This window comes from Silurus aristotelis (assembly GCF_946808225.1).
Source record: "Silurus aristotelis genome assembly, chromosome: 7".
In the NCBI taxonomy this organism is placed as follows: Eukaryota; Metazoa; Chordata; class Actinopteri; order Siluriformes; family Siluridae; genus Silurus; species Silurus aristotelis.
The window spans coordinates 19221588-19235988 of NC_139580.1; the positions used below are offsets into that span (position 1 = coordinate 19221588).

General features: G+C 42.6%; 1 protein-coding gene across 1 annotated transcript in view; it reads right to left on the bottom strand.

Moving 5' to 3' along the window:
- ccdc33 (coiled-coil domain containing 33) overlaps positions 1-14401 on the bottom strand; it is a 40735-nt gene that overhangs the window by 6758 nt on the left and 19576 nt on the right. The gene's annotated exons all lie outside the window — the stretch shown is intronic.

The following is a 14401-nucleotide window of genomic DNA, read 5'->3' on the forward strand; positions in this document are numbered from 1 at the left end:
AACATTTTCAGTGACTATTCAAATATAAACCACCTTTATAGCAAACCGAGTTATATATTTACTCTTTTTTTTTTTTTAGTAAACTGCAAACCTCTGTCAAATTCAGTCTTAGCTGCAAGGAACAACATTCACTTGAGTTTTATGATGTTATATGGAGACACAGAATTCTCTGTAACTAAAAACAGCCCAGCCCTTGCCTTCTCTATAGAGAAATGAACTGCTGGTCAAGGAACAACTTTACAATCCAGCTATATGAAAAAAGAATTATAGCAAGTCAGCTTTTCCCAACGCCAGCCCTACTTTATACACAATCTACTGACAGCATACCTGTTTAGTGGTAGGAAGGACATGTGATTCCTTAGAGCTCTGCATTCTATTCAAAAATTTCTAAATATTAGACTAGGAAAGAGAAAGAACACCAGACATATTGGAAGTGCAGCGGCTAAAACTAGACTGTTTCTACAACACATGCCTTGCTTAGCAACTGATTACAATGATTTCCAGCTCATACCGTTGTTTGGATTTCAAGTCAATGAATTAATTGTCAGGTGCTTTATGCAGCAAAAAACCCAAAACATATTTGTTCCAGAAAAGAAACAAAGGAAAACTTTTTTTAATCAAAGAGGAACTAAATAGCCTAGGTTAAATCATTGAACCCCATTGAAAAGCTCTGCCCCGCCTTCATCATTTGCTAATGAATAGTCTGTTTGTAAAGAGGAAGATTGATGCGTGAGCTCTGAAATCATGCTGTGAAGTCGTTGTTCCTTATTCTCACTCTGGCTAGCAGCACAGCAAGACAAATGTTAGATTCTGAATAGATGATGTTCTTCTCCCCATGACACAAATCTATATTCCATTAATTCAACTGTCTGTATATATAGATTTTACATTGTAGACCTGCATTTCATACTACTTGTTATTTAGATTGAAAACTCTAAACACTATTCCTGTTAAAAAGACAATTCACTTTTTTGATCGTATTTTTGCCTCAGTTTAGTCAAAAGCACACCTAAAGAAGTGTTATAACTGTTCAAGTAAATGGCAGCCACCAATCATATTAATGCAAGTAAAACCACATGAACACAGTTCCCCAAGGGCTGGTAAGTTGCATAGCGACAGTGAAGAAATGGACCCTATAGTCCTTCCCTTGCAAAGAAAACACAGCCAATAGCGACCTCTGAAATGTCTAGTAATAAATGCCACAGTTATATAGATACTTACCAGCCTGATCTGCCAAGAGTTTAAAGAACTACTTGTGATGAAGCCATATGCCCAGAACAGTAGACATACTACATGTTTTAGACTTTTTGTCTAGCAAATTCACTAAGGATGTCCCTTAGATTTGAAAATGATAATTAGCAAGTTAAAATATTTCTGATTAAATTTTTTAATAAATAATTAATTCTATCCTTCCTGCCAAATACATGAGAAAAGAAGGAGAAAAAGAAAAAAAAAAGAAGAAGAAACAGGGAGGAAAGAGTAAAGCAATAAGTGGGATTTAAGAACACTGGAAGGGAAGCCAGGCAGGCAAAGCGATTAAATAAAAAAAGAAATGTTCATTAAATCAAAGAGATATTATTTAAGAGAACATAAAGTTAATGTCACATTTAGTGGCTCAATTACAAAGAGAGAGAGAGAGAGAGAGAGAGAGAGAGAGAGAGAGAGAGAGAGAGAGAGAGAGAGAGAGAGAGAGAGAGAGAGAGAGAGAGAGAGAGAGAGAGAGAGAGAGAGAGAGAGAGAGAGAGAGAGAGAGAGAGCTCATCATATGAGTGCTATCGCTTTCTTAGGCTGGCGAGCTGATTGCTGTGCTCTGTGAGGTCTATGCCAGATGCTGGGAGGCTTGCCTCTGTCATCACTGTATCAGTATTCAGGACACAGCCTGCTAAATGCAGCAAATGGCCCTTCAGAAGGCCGACAGGCTTGAGTCTGTCGCTTCCACATAGAGCTCAATTAGCCTGTCAGAACAGGGCTATGTCCTCAGAGACTCCCTGAATACAGCTCCTGGGCTCTGTCTACACCTTCTCCTGCCTTCTTTCCTCAATTCACCCTTTTTACCTTTTCCAGTGCTCATATATGTTTTTTTCATTTCTGTGTGGCAAAGGTTCTACCTTCCTGATTTCTATCATTTCCATTTCTAATCTGTCACACAATTGTATTTCTTGCCAACTACAGCATTTATGTTAAGCTTTTTTTTTATTTTTTTTATCTCAAATATGTTTACAAATAAAGATATTCATCAAACCAGGGATATGTATCTCATAATGTCTTGAGAAACAGTTTTAGTAAAGCATTAAAACAGTATTATACTATATATATATATATATATATATATATATAATACTGTTTTAATGCTATAAATAACTATATATTATATATATATATATATATATATATATATATATATATATATATATATATATATATATATATATATATATATATATATATATATATAGGATTAGTGTTTTACTTCAATATGTATATTGACATAGTGTTTGAGTAATATATTTTAAATATAATGTATTTAAATATGTTATTTGCATTGCATATAAATGATCATGCATCATTTACTTTATTAATTTTTAAAAGCTTAGAGACTTCATTTTCCTTTAGCAGGAAATTCAGCACCGCATTCTGCCATCTACACTAAAATATACAGTTTGGATTTGTCTGAAGAGGTACTGGTTTAAATAAGTTTACTGGCAAGAGCCTGCGTTTGTAATTACATTTTATTACATAGAATGACCTGAGAGCATGAACATGTGAGGTTCAGTGACTGATCCTAACTTGATCTTTGATAATCCAAAGCAACATTACCATGACTTAAATCAATCTACACTTTATTGTTTAGTTCAGATTATTAGTTTAGGTCAAGGCCAGCAAGGAAACTGCCTGGTCAGCATTTAGGAAAACACATTAGGGGAATTGTGTGTGTGTGTGTGTGTGTGTGTGTGTGTGTGTGTGTGTGTGTGTGTGTGTGTGTGTGTGTGTGTGTGTGTGTGTGTGTGGCTGCTTGTGAGTGTGAACAGTATGTGTGTTTCAAAGATAGCAGAACTGAAGGACGTGTGGCTTGCTAAGAAAGATTATTTATACGATTTTTTCACTTGGTAAGATGCCATATATTTTTTTGGCATGTTCTTTTTTTTTTACAATGTTCATACATAATTTGTGAAAATTTCAATATATTGACTTACAGACACATTTTCAGTAACCTCTTTCAGTAACCTGATCATGGCTTATGTGGATCAAGAGACTGTTCCAAGTCAATGCAGTGGGAATGATGACAAATACACACTGGATGGGATGTTGGTTCATCACATCGTGCCAAGCAGGCACACACCCTTCGCGGGGACAATTTATCATATCAAATTCACCTACTGGGATACATTTTTGGGGATTTGCAGAAAACAAAAGAACCCATAGAAAACCCATCTTGACAAAAGGAACACATACATAGAAACTTCACACTGACAAAAACCTGGCTAAGGACTAAATATAATAAAGGGGTGATGTAGCAACACTTCCTGCTGCACCACAGTGATTCATAAAAACATCCATTAGCATCCTCATACAAATCATTGTTATTGATAGTGAAGATAAACAGCGTGTCAAAATATCTCAAGACAAGCCCACATAATCTTATGCAACACCACACGCAATCAAGTATCAGATATGAATCTGCTTGTACACATTGACCAGTTGCACCCAATACTTCCCCACAGGGCATCTGTGACCTTTTCAAAAAATAGTACAAGCATGGCATAATGGTTTACACTGAGAGTGACATTTACACACGCCAAACTGAATGGAAAACATTTAATGTCCTTGATGCCCAACAGGCATCTGGTTGCCCTAGTCTTGACATGCTTGAAAATGTGTCTGTATTGGATTTACCAGAAACTAAGTTTAAAAAAATTATAAAATAGAAATAAAATAAAGATACGGTATCTGGCAGCTTGGAAAGCATGTCTGTTAGTGCATGTACATTACATACAAAAGCAGAAAGAGCAGCTAAAGCCAGCCCAGGACACAGACCTAATCTTGTGTTGGGAAACTGATAGCAGAGGTTGGTTTTGAGGGGGGTGATATCTGAGCAGAGAATGTTTAATGGAAGTAGTGATTTAAACTGTGACTGCTTTTCTGATGCAGTACTAGGAGGCAACCCCATAAAACTCAATAAAGGCATTAACTGAAAACATCCAAATTTTGCTGAGATAATAGATGCAGGTCATAAAACGAATGCAAACCTGCCTACAGCTATAACTGCAGGGAAATGAAATAATTTAGCAATGCGGTCATACCCCAAAAGACAAAGCCAATTGAACAAATAATTGCCTGATAAATTGCTTGGGATTTAGTGTGCATATCAGTATAGAGCAGGAAGATGTACTCTCATCACTAAGGACAGAGTACACACACACACACACACACACACACACACACACACACACACACACACACACACACTTTCACTCTCTCTTTCGTGACTGCACAGCTGCTGTAAACGAATACAGCAGTATCCCTGGTGCTTCAAAGCAAGTCCAAAGAGGAAAACCAGTTTCTTGCTGCTCTCCTCTGTGAGTCACAAGAGACTGTTATCAGACAGGAGCAGAAGCTGAGTATTACCAGCACTGCTCCACAAACAGCAATAAATAATCCAAGTGATAACACAGGTGCTAATGAAACTATCTCTGAATAGCATGACTTTAAATTCTAAATAGATTTCAACCAGATTTCAACACATTTCTTTTTCAAAATTTAAAGCAGATCTGGATAAAATGCATGTAAAACCTTCACTAGAGACTCGTCACTAAAGACTCACAGTTAAGCAGCCCAGGCTGATGAAAGCACCTGCAGGGATTCTCAACAAAGATCAGCCTTGAGTCTGTGACTATGTTTTTTTTCTTTCACACAGATCTATAGCTTTAACCTTGCCTCCTACCTCCAGCATCATCCCACGCTACCCCTTCACACACATACCTACACACACACACCCACACACATACATGCACAAAGAAACATTTCAGAAACCCCCCAGCTTGACTTTTATTGTCTCTCAAGGCCAGCAGTGTGCTGGCTTTTACATGGTACATCCGGCGGTTTGATTTTACTGGACACATCTGAACCACTGCTTCCTGATGTTCTTATAATGCTGCCTGAAAACCATGAAAAACCGGACCTGTGTAAAGAACAGAAGACACGTGACTGGGCTGGAGACATGACATTAGGAAACTAACGTGGCACTGTTAAAAAAATGAACAAACGCTTTCCTGTGAATGTGACAGGAAATAACAGAATAATAAAAATGTGACAACTCAGATAAAAAAGAACAAGGAAAAATGGCAAATGTAATTTAAAATCAGCAGTTATTTTAGAAACATCAGCAACCAGAAATAAGCTGAATCAAGACTTCTCTGAGAAAAGCAATAAACCATCAGTCCTTTAAACTCCAGTCAGACACTAGAGGTCGCTGTGCACATGTACAGCTGTAACACTCCAGACAGACAGCATAGAGACACAGTCGCACTGCTGCAGTGCCCTGTCCCATAGGAGCACACCACAAATGTTTATACCTATATGTATATTTTAGTGTGTACGTGTGTGTAAAAACAGTACATTCATGTGCTTGTCTGCAAAGTCTGTTTACATTATTCCACATCAAACCTCAGGCCAATCCTGCTGGAAAAACCGCATGCCTGCCAATATAAACTACATAAATGATTTATTGCAAACAAGACTGAGCTCCAATATGGGCTTATATTAAAGAGTACTGGTAATTTATGCTTTAATCTTTCATATTATTTTAGAAAAGTCAACAGTTTTCTTTTCAGTAGATTGAGAGGCCCATGATTTGCTTTTTTCATTTGTCTATCCTGTAAGAATGGAAAAAGAAATATTTTCTTAGATAATCTATCTTTGATGGCTGCCATTGTTTTAAACTGCTTGGAAAAAGGCTCAAGAAGATTCCTTTCAAGGCATTCCATCTGAAATGGATCAATACAATATAAGGCGACTTGATGAATTCGAAATGTGTACTCAGGGTGAATATTGACCAGCTTCATACTTTCAGCAATCGACAACCACTATGTTCCTAATCAATATAGGGCTAATGCCAAATATTGAATGTTCAATCTGTCTGAGGGTGAAATATTGTAAGAATATCAAGCAAAATTTAAAAGGGCGGGGGTATGCATGTACTTATGCCACCACATTACATGCTGAAAAAATATAGACATACTGCAGTAGCACAACGTACCATTTACACCCTACGTAACAGTTCAAAGTATATCTTTATGAAAAGGGTTCTTTGAGAAGTATTTGGATTTTTAAGTGTTCCTATCCTTTTTTGTTTAGTAGGAACTCTCTCTAAAAGGGAAACCTTTAATTGTACGGCTTTGCATACATTTAAGGGAGAGGGTAAAGAACCCTTTAACCTTTTCACGAAATCAGTTACACAATGACATATTAATTACATGGCATAACATGGTTATATGTATTATCATCAGCATTATGCTTAATCAATGTAATTGATATGCGCAAACCACAGTAGGCAGAGTTGAGTAAGTAAGGACTAGGGAGGGGGTTTTGCAGCAGGGTGTGGTTTTCTGAAAAGGACCAACACACAGTAGGAGAAGAAAGGAGTGGAGAGGACAAGAGGGAGACATAGCTGAAGAGGTAAAGAGAGCTGCATGAATATGACTCACATCAGCCAACAGGAAAGTGTAGTGGTCTGAGAGCAGAAGAGAGAAGGAGCAATGTGGAGAGTGTGAAAGACTCACAGTGGACTGGTGTAGGGTGTGGTTTTCTATAAGAGGAGCGCTGTTTCTAATATCTGCCAGCTTCAGCACCGTGTAAGAAACTTCATGCTCTTCCCAAACAAGAGCAGAGAAGAACGCATCCTGGAGGTTCACACAAGGAAGCATACTGCAGTCCACATGTCTCAGAGTGGAGTTTGGATGCTATAGAACAAAGAGATAAGCAGGTGCAAATTCGCTCACACACACGCTCACTGAATTATCTGTACAGGAAACAAGATAGCTTTGTATTGCTATTTAATTCAAACAGTTATGGTACACTGTTTTTTTTTTTTTTTTAATCTGCACTGTTGAATTGCATGGCTGACCCTAATGGAAAGAGGCAAGAAAGAGCTAATGCAGAAAGAGACACCCTAGATAACCTTGAAATAAAAGCCTTTCAGAGGTGGGTCATGCAGCTATAATTGACACAGAGGTTGAGTAAAGAATTATTGCCCAGGAGAGCAAAGACTGCCAGACTAAAAACCAGGCACCGTCATCTAGCACTCTGCCCTAAATGGGTGCTGTGTGCTGGAAATGGGCTTCCAGACTCCAAACTAATGTAATTATAAGCGGATGCACATCAGTACAACTGATCCAGATGTTGAAAATAATTACATTACGTTACATTTTAGTCTCTTATCCAGGTCTACTTTACTCATTCCTCTAAATAGGAAGTAAATAAGGTTTTATTTCACTGATGTAATTGTGGTTAAAAATAAGAAAAGAAAAAAGTATAGGTTCCAAAGCAAGTCTGTAAGCATAGATATCTAATAACCTTTTCAAAAAAAGATAATTTAACATACTGATATATAATGCGTATAAAATTTCCCCCTTCACTCTGAAAATAAACATTATTTTATTGTCTCCTTACAAACAAGAAACAAATACAAAATTACCATATCCATCCATCCATCCATCTTCTCCCGCTTATCCGATGCCGGGTCGCGGGGGCAGCAGTCTAAGCAAAGATGCCCAGACTTCCCTCTCCCTAGACACTTCTTCCAGCTCTTCCGGGGGGACACCAAGGCGTTCCCAGGCCAGCCGGGAGACATAGTCTCTCCAGCGTGTCCTAGGTCTTCCCCGGGGTCTCCTCCCAGTGGGACGCGCCCGGAACACCTTCCCAGGAAGGCGTCCAGGAGGCATCCGGAACAGATGCCCGAGCCACCTCAGCTGACCCCTCTCGATGTGGAGGAGCAGCGGATCTACTCCGAGCTCCTCCCGAGTGACTAAGCTTCTCACCCTATCTCTAAGGGATCGCCCAGCCACCCTGCGGAGGAAGCACATTTCGGCCGCCTGTATCCGGGATCTTGTCCTTTCGGTCATGACCCAGAGCTCATGACCATAGGTGAGAGTAGGAACGTAGATTGACCGGTAAATCGAAAGTTTCGCCTTGCGGCTCAGCTCCTTCTTCACCACGACAGACCGGTACATCGACCGCATTACTGCAGAAGCTGCACCGATCCGTCTGTCAATCTCCCGTTCCACCCTTCCCTCACTCGTGAACAAAACCCCAAGATACTTAAACTCCTCCACTTGCGGCAGGAACTCCCCACCAACCTGAAGTGGGCAAGCCACCCTTTTCCGACTGAGGACCATGGCCTCGGATTTGGAGGTGCTGATTCTCATCCCAGCCGCTTCACACTCGGCTGCAAACCGTCCCAGTGCATGCTGAAGGTCCTGGTCTGATGAAGCCCACACGACAACATCATCTGCAAAGAGCAAAGACGAAATCGTGTCGTCACCAAACCGGACACCCTCCGACCCCTGGCTGCGCCTAGAAATTCTGTCCATAAAAATTATGAACAGAACCGGTGACAAAGGGCAGCCCTGCCGGAGTCCAACATGCACCGGGAACAAGTCTGACTTACTGCCGGCAATGCGAACCAAGCTCCTGCTTCGGTCATACAGGGACCGGACAGCCCTTAGTAAAGGGCCCCCGACCCCATACTCCCGGAGCACCCTCCACAGGCCGCCGCGAGGGACACAGTCGAATGCCTTTTCCAAATCCACAAAGCACATGTGGACTGGTTGGGCAAACTCCCATGAACCCTCCAGCACCCTGTAGAGGGTATAGAGCTGGTCCAGTGTTCCACGGCCTGGACGAAAACCACATTGTTCCTCCTGAATCCGAGGTTCTACTATCGGCCGTATTCTCCTCTCCAGTACCCTGGCATAGACTTTCCCAGGTAGGCTGAGAAGTGTGATCCCCCTATAGTTGGAACACACCCTCCGGTCCCCCTTCTTAAAAAGAGGGACCACCACCCCGGTCTGCCATTCCAGAGGCACTGTCCCCGACCGCCACGCGATGCTGCAGAGGCGTGTCAGCCAAGACAGCCCCACAACATCCAGAGACTTGAGGTACTCAGGGCGGATCTCATCCACCCCCGGTGCCCTGCCACCGAGGAGTTTCTTTACTACCTCGGTGACTTCAGCTTGGGTGATGGACGAGTCCGCCTCTGAGCCCTCAGCCTCTGCTTCCTCAATGGAAGACGTGACGGCGGGATTGAGGAGATCCTCGAAGTATTCCTTCCACCGTCCAACGACATCCCCAGTTGAAGTCAACAGCTCCCCACCTCTACTGTAAACAGCATTGGTGGGGCACTGCTTTCCCCTCCTGAGGCGCCGGACGGTTTGCCAGAATCTCTTCGAGGCCAGCCGATAGTCCTTCTCCATGGCCTCACCGAGCTCCTCCCAGGCCCGAGTTTTTGCCTCGATAACCACCCGGGCTGCAGTTCGCTTGGCCTGCCGGTACCCGTCAGCTGCCTCAGGAGTCCCACAAGCCAACCAGGCCAGGTAGGACTCCTTCTTCAGCTTGACGGCATCCCTTACTTCCGGTTTCCACCACCGGGTTCGGGGATTGCCGCCTCGACAGGCACCGGAGACCTTACTGCCACAGCTCCGAGCGGCCGCTTCGACAATGGAGGTGGAGAACATGGTCCACTCGGACTCAATATCTCCGGCCTCCCTCGGGATCTGGTCAAAGCTCTGCCGGAGGTGGGAGTTGAAGATCTCTCTGACAGGAGGCTCGGCCAAACGTTCCCAGCAGACCCTCACAGTACGCTTGGGTCTGCCGAGTCTGTCCAGCTTCCTCCCCCGCCATCGGATCCAACTCACCACCAGGTGGTGATCAGTTGACAGCTCCGCCCCTCTCTTTACCCGAGTGTCCAAGACATACGGCCGCAGGTCAGATGAAACGACCACAAAGTCGATCATCGACCTGCGGCCTAGGGTGTCCTGGTGCCACGTGTACTGATGGACACCCTTATGCTTGAACATGGTGTTCGTTATGGACAAACTGTAACTAGCACAGAAGTCCAATAACTGAACACCGCTCGGGTTCAGATCAGGGGGGCCGTTCCTCCCAATCACGCCCCTCCAGGTGTCACTGTCGCTGCCCACGTGTGCATTGAAGTCTCCTAGTAGAACGACGGAGTCCCCAGTCGGAGCACTGTCCAGCACCCCTCCCAGAGACCCCAAGAAGGCCGGGTACTCTATACTGCCGTTTGGCCCGTAGGCACACACGACAGTGAGAGACCTATCCCCGACCCGTAGGCGCAGGGAAACGACCCTCTCGTTCACCGGGGTAAACTCCAACACATGGCGGCTGAGCTGGGGGGCTATAAGCAAACCCACACCAGCCCGACGCCTTTCACCATGGGCAGCTCCAGAGTTGTAAAGAGTCCATCCTCTCTCGAGGAGTGTGGTTCCAGAGCCCAGGCCGTGCGTAGAGGTGATCCCGACTATCTCTAGTCGGAACCTCTCAACCTCACGCACAATCTCAGGCTCCTTCCCCGCCAGCGAGGTGACATTCCACGTCCCTAGAGCTAGCTTCCGTGTCCAGGGATCGGGTTGTCGAGGCCTCCACCTTCGACTGCTGCCCGATCCTCTTAGCACCGGCCCCTTACGGTCCCTCCTGCAGGTGGTGAGCCCACTGGAAGGCGGCCCCACGTCGCTCCTTCGGGCTGAGCCCGGCCGGACCCTGTGGGGGAAGGCCCGGCCACCAGGCGCTCGCATACGAGCCCCAACCCCGGGCCTGGCTCCAGGGTGGGGCCCCGGCTGCGCCATACCGGGCGACGTCACGGTCCCTGATGTAGTATCTCTCATAAGGGGTTTTGAACCGCTCTTAGTCTGACCCGTCGCCCAGGACCTGTTTGCCTTGGGAGACCCTACCAGGGGCATATAGCCCCGGACAACATAGCTCCTAGGGTCATTCGAGTACTCAAACCCCTCCACCACGTTAAGGTGGCAGTTCAAGGAGAGGAAAAAAAAATTACCACAAATATTTCTAAATGTATACTATATAACTAAATATGCATTTCTTCCTTTTTCTAGAGTTGAAAAAAGTGAAGAAAAGTATAAAAAAATAAACATAATACATAATATAAGCACAATCTTTGTAATTCTATGGGTTAAAGATTGGGTATAGCACTACAATCTTGAAAACAATGTCTTTTTCTTGGTCGGTTGGGGAATAAGGCAGCTGAGATATAAGGCATAAGCTATGCACAGACACACGCGAACACAGACACACACATGCAATACTTTTAGCTTGTTTAACATTCTTCTGACATTTCCTTCCCACCTGAGTGCTTCTCCCCAGACACACGATTGACCTCCTGCACCAGCCGTGTCAAAAACAAATGGCAGCAGCACAGAATCATTTATCAAAGTCTCATTGAGCTGCTGCTCATCCGTATTCCTTATGCTCCTCCCAATTGGTAATGAGCAGAGGCAACAGTTGTATTGTGCTCTAAATGTTGTTTTTAATTCTATACATCCATCCTCCAACACATTACACAGTTCTGTCAAGAGCTTAATGAACAGCCCACAGGAGCATATTACACACACACCCTGAATGCTTCTTCACTCCAGAAACAGCAACTGGTTGCAGCAGCAAGTCTCTGGGCTCTGTCCATAGTGCTGAGCCAAACAAAAGCATCAAAGCATGGATCTGGCTTCTTCTGAGGCTCAGGGCTGAGGAGGCACCATGTGCACTTGATTCAATTAACAGGTTTCAGAGGCCTCCCCTGGGAGAAGTGAGCACAGCGTGAGGGGGAAGCATAAGTGTGTGCAGTCTGACAAAGACATGGCTCAACCCCCCATGCCCCGGCTCAGTCCACCTCATTAGTCAAGCAAGTGAGTGTGCCTCAATAACACAGGCACACACATGGAGGCAAGCATGCGCTTAGGTGCAATATGTGCACATGCATTTCACTCTGCCACTCAAACATCTAGCAAACACCAGTTTCTTTTTGTAAGCAGTAAAAATGCAGGTCACTACAGAAAAAAAGGCATTTCTGTCCCACATAATCCTCTGATAATGCTGTAAGTTCTGGGCAGCATCATATGGCAACAGTATTATCTCTAACTAGCTTCATTCTTCAGCTTTTTCTTCCTCCTTCCCATTATCAGTTCTATGTCTTATCTTCAATACCAGATAACACACAAACATAGACCTTCCTCTCTCTGAGTTCTAATATCTATATTACTCTGGTTTGATATAGAAAAGAATGCACTTTATGACAATGTTAGAGATTCTGATAAATAGATTCTGTAAAGGTTGAAAAAGTGGAGATTGCATGCTGGGTGACAAACAGTTTCACAGCATTTGTATTCAAACCTTGTTTTCTCAGTCCTTCTACACACAGCAGATGTCTGTATTTCTACACTTGTTGGGTTGACAGAATCATTTTCGAAGCAAATGTGTAATTTGACATCAGGAAAAACCGGGAGCACCCGTTTGCCTGGCATCGTATATATCACTGCCCTGCAGGATCTACTCACACCAGAGGTTAGTTCAATGGAAATACAATAAAAAAAAAGAGGGGAAAAGAAACCAAAAGTTAAACACCTTTGTAAATTGTGCTGCTACAGCACCTATGATTTTAAAGGACAATCTAAGATTACATTACTCCCCCAGAATCAAGACCTTGACAAATGTGAATTTAAGTATGTGTGAATGAAAATCAGCTTAGTGATGTACGATGTAGGAGGTATATAGATGTCTCCCGCTGGTAAGACTAAATAACATATCAAGCAATGAATCAATCTATGACAATTCTGTTTTAATGAAAAGCACGTCTCAACTTGCGGGAGGCTAACTATAATGTGAATTAATCTGCAAGGCAGTGCATTTGCACCCACCCACTCACCCACCCCTCTAAAACACTTATGCACACACATGCACTTATTCAGACACACCTGCTCTGCTCCTTCCTGGTCTCTCGTTTTACAGCTGCAATCATAACCATGGCAGCAGCCAGGAAGATAATTACATAGAGTCTGAACAGCAGCAGCCACTGGAACCCAAACATAGCTTAAAAAAAGCTAAAAAAAAAAAAAAAAAAAATCCATTAATGCTGCAATAACACTGCTCTGACTGATTTTCTCCACATTTACTGCACAAATAGGACCTTTCATTTATAAATGGAAAAATAGGGTTGTAGTAAAAAAATAAATAGATAAATAAATAAACAATTAATTTTGCTCTTAAGCTCCAGTCTGTGCCTTCCTCAGTTTAACCTCAGTCAGGGTTTTGAGATGACCTATTTACTCTTTCATATTAATTGATGTGGATCTCTAAAATGCTCTGAAATCTGCTATAATGCAATATATTTTATAGCGGACTGTTTGATAGTTGTTAAAATATATAATAAAAATTACCATTTGATACCATTTGATTATAATTTGTTCTTCCTGACATATGAGCTGTCCATGCCCACACAATAGCCTCTAGAGACTCAGGCCTGTTTCTGTCCTCCTGCTCCTCCTCCAGGAAAGTGTCTTTCCTCATCTGTTGTCTCTGTTCACTTCACACCATAATGCCTGCATGATCTCAGATCCAACTCTCACACAATTAACACTCCAGCACCCAAACCCACATTCACAGTCGCCCACCCTCACCCTCTTTTGGGGCTGACAGAACTGTACTGGCTTTACATTACACACTCATGGACATCACAAACAATCTTAGAGCTTTACTTGGAGCAATTTAGAGAAAACTATCAATATTTTCTTTAGGACACAATAATTGATTATTACAATCAGAGTGGTTTTAACCGACAAAGTAAACAAAGTAGCTTATGTAATCAACTAAATGAGATTACAAACATGGTAATTACTTTCAGAAGAATAGCAAGACAATACATTACATTCAGTATAAATAGAAATGATTTAAAATATATTAAATAAAGTTAAAAACTAAATCAAAGGTTTTATACGATTCACAGTTTTTATATAAAACTGAATATTCAAATGAAACACATAACACATTTAATAATGACAGTGCCATCTAATTCAAGTCGCTAGAACACTCTGAGCTTGTTATAAAGCATTTGAGGAGGAATGAGAGGTTAGAAAGGGAGGGAAATACCAAGAGACAGATGGAGATGGACACTGTGACTAAAAGTGTTCCAGAGAGAGCCAGTAAACTGCTCCCTGTCCCCTCTAGCACATAAAAAATGGCTGCATTAAGATAATAATGTTGTATAGAAATTATTATAGGGCAATAAAACAGCTTTACTGGCCTCTTCACACTGTGGGTTTTATGGGCACTGTGTGTGTGGAGTGAGTAGTGTATGTAGCTTGTCACATCCAGGCGTCTT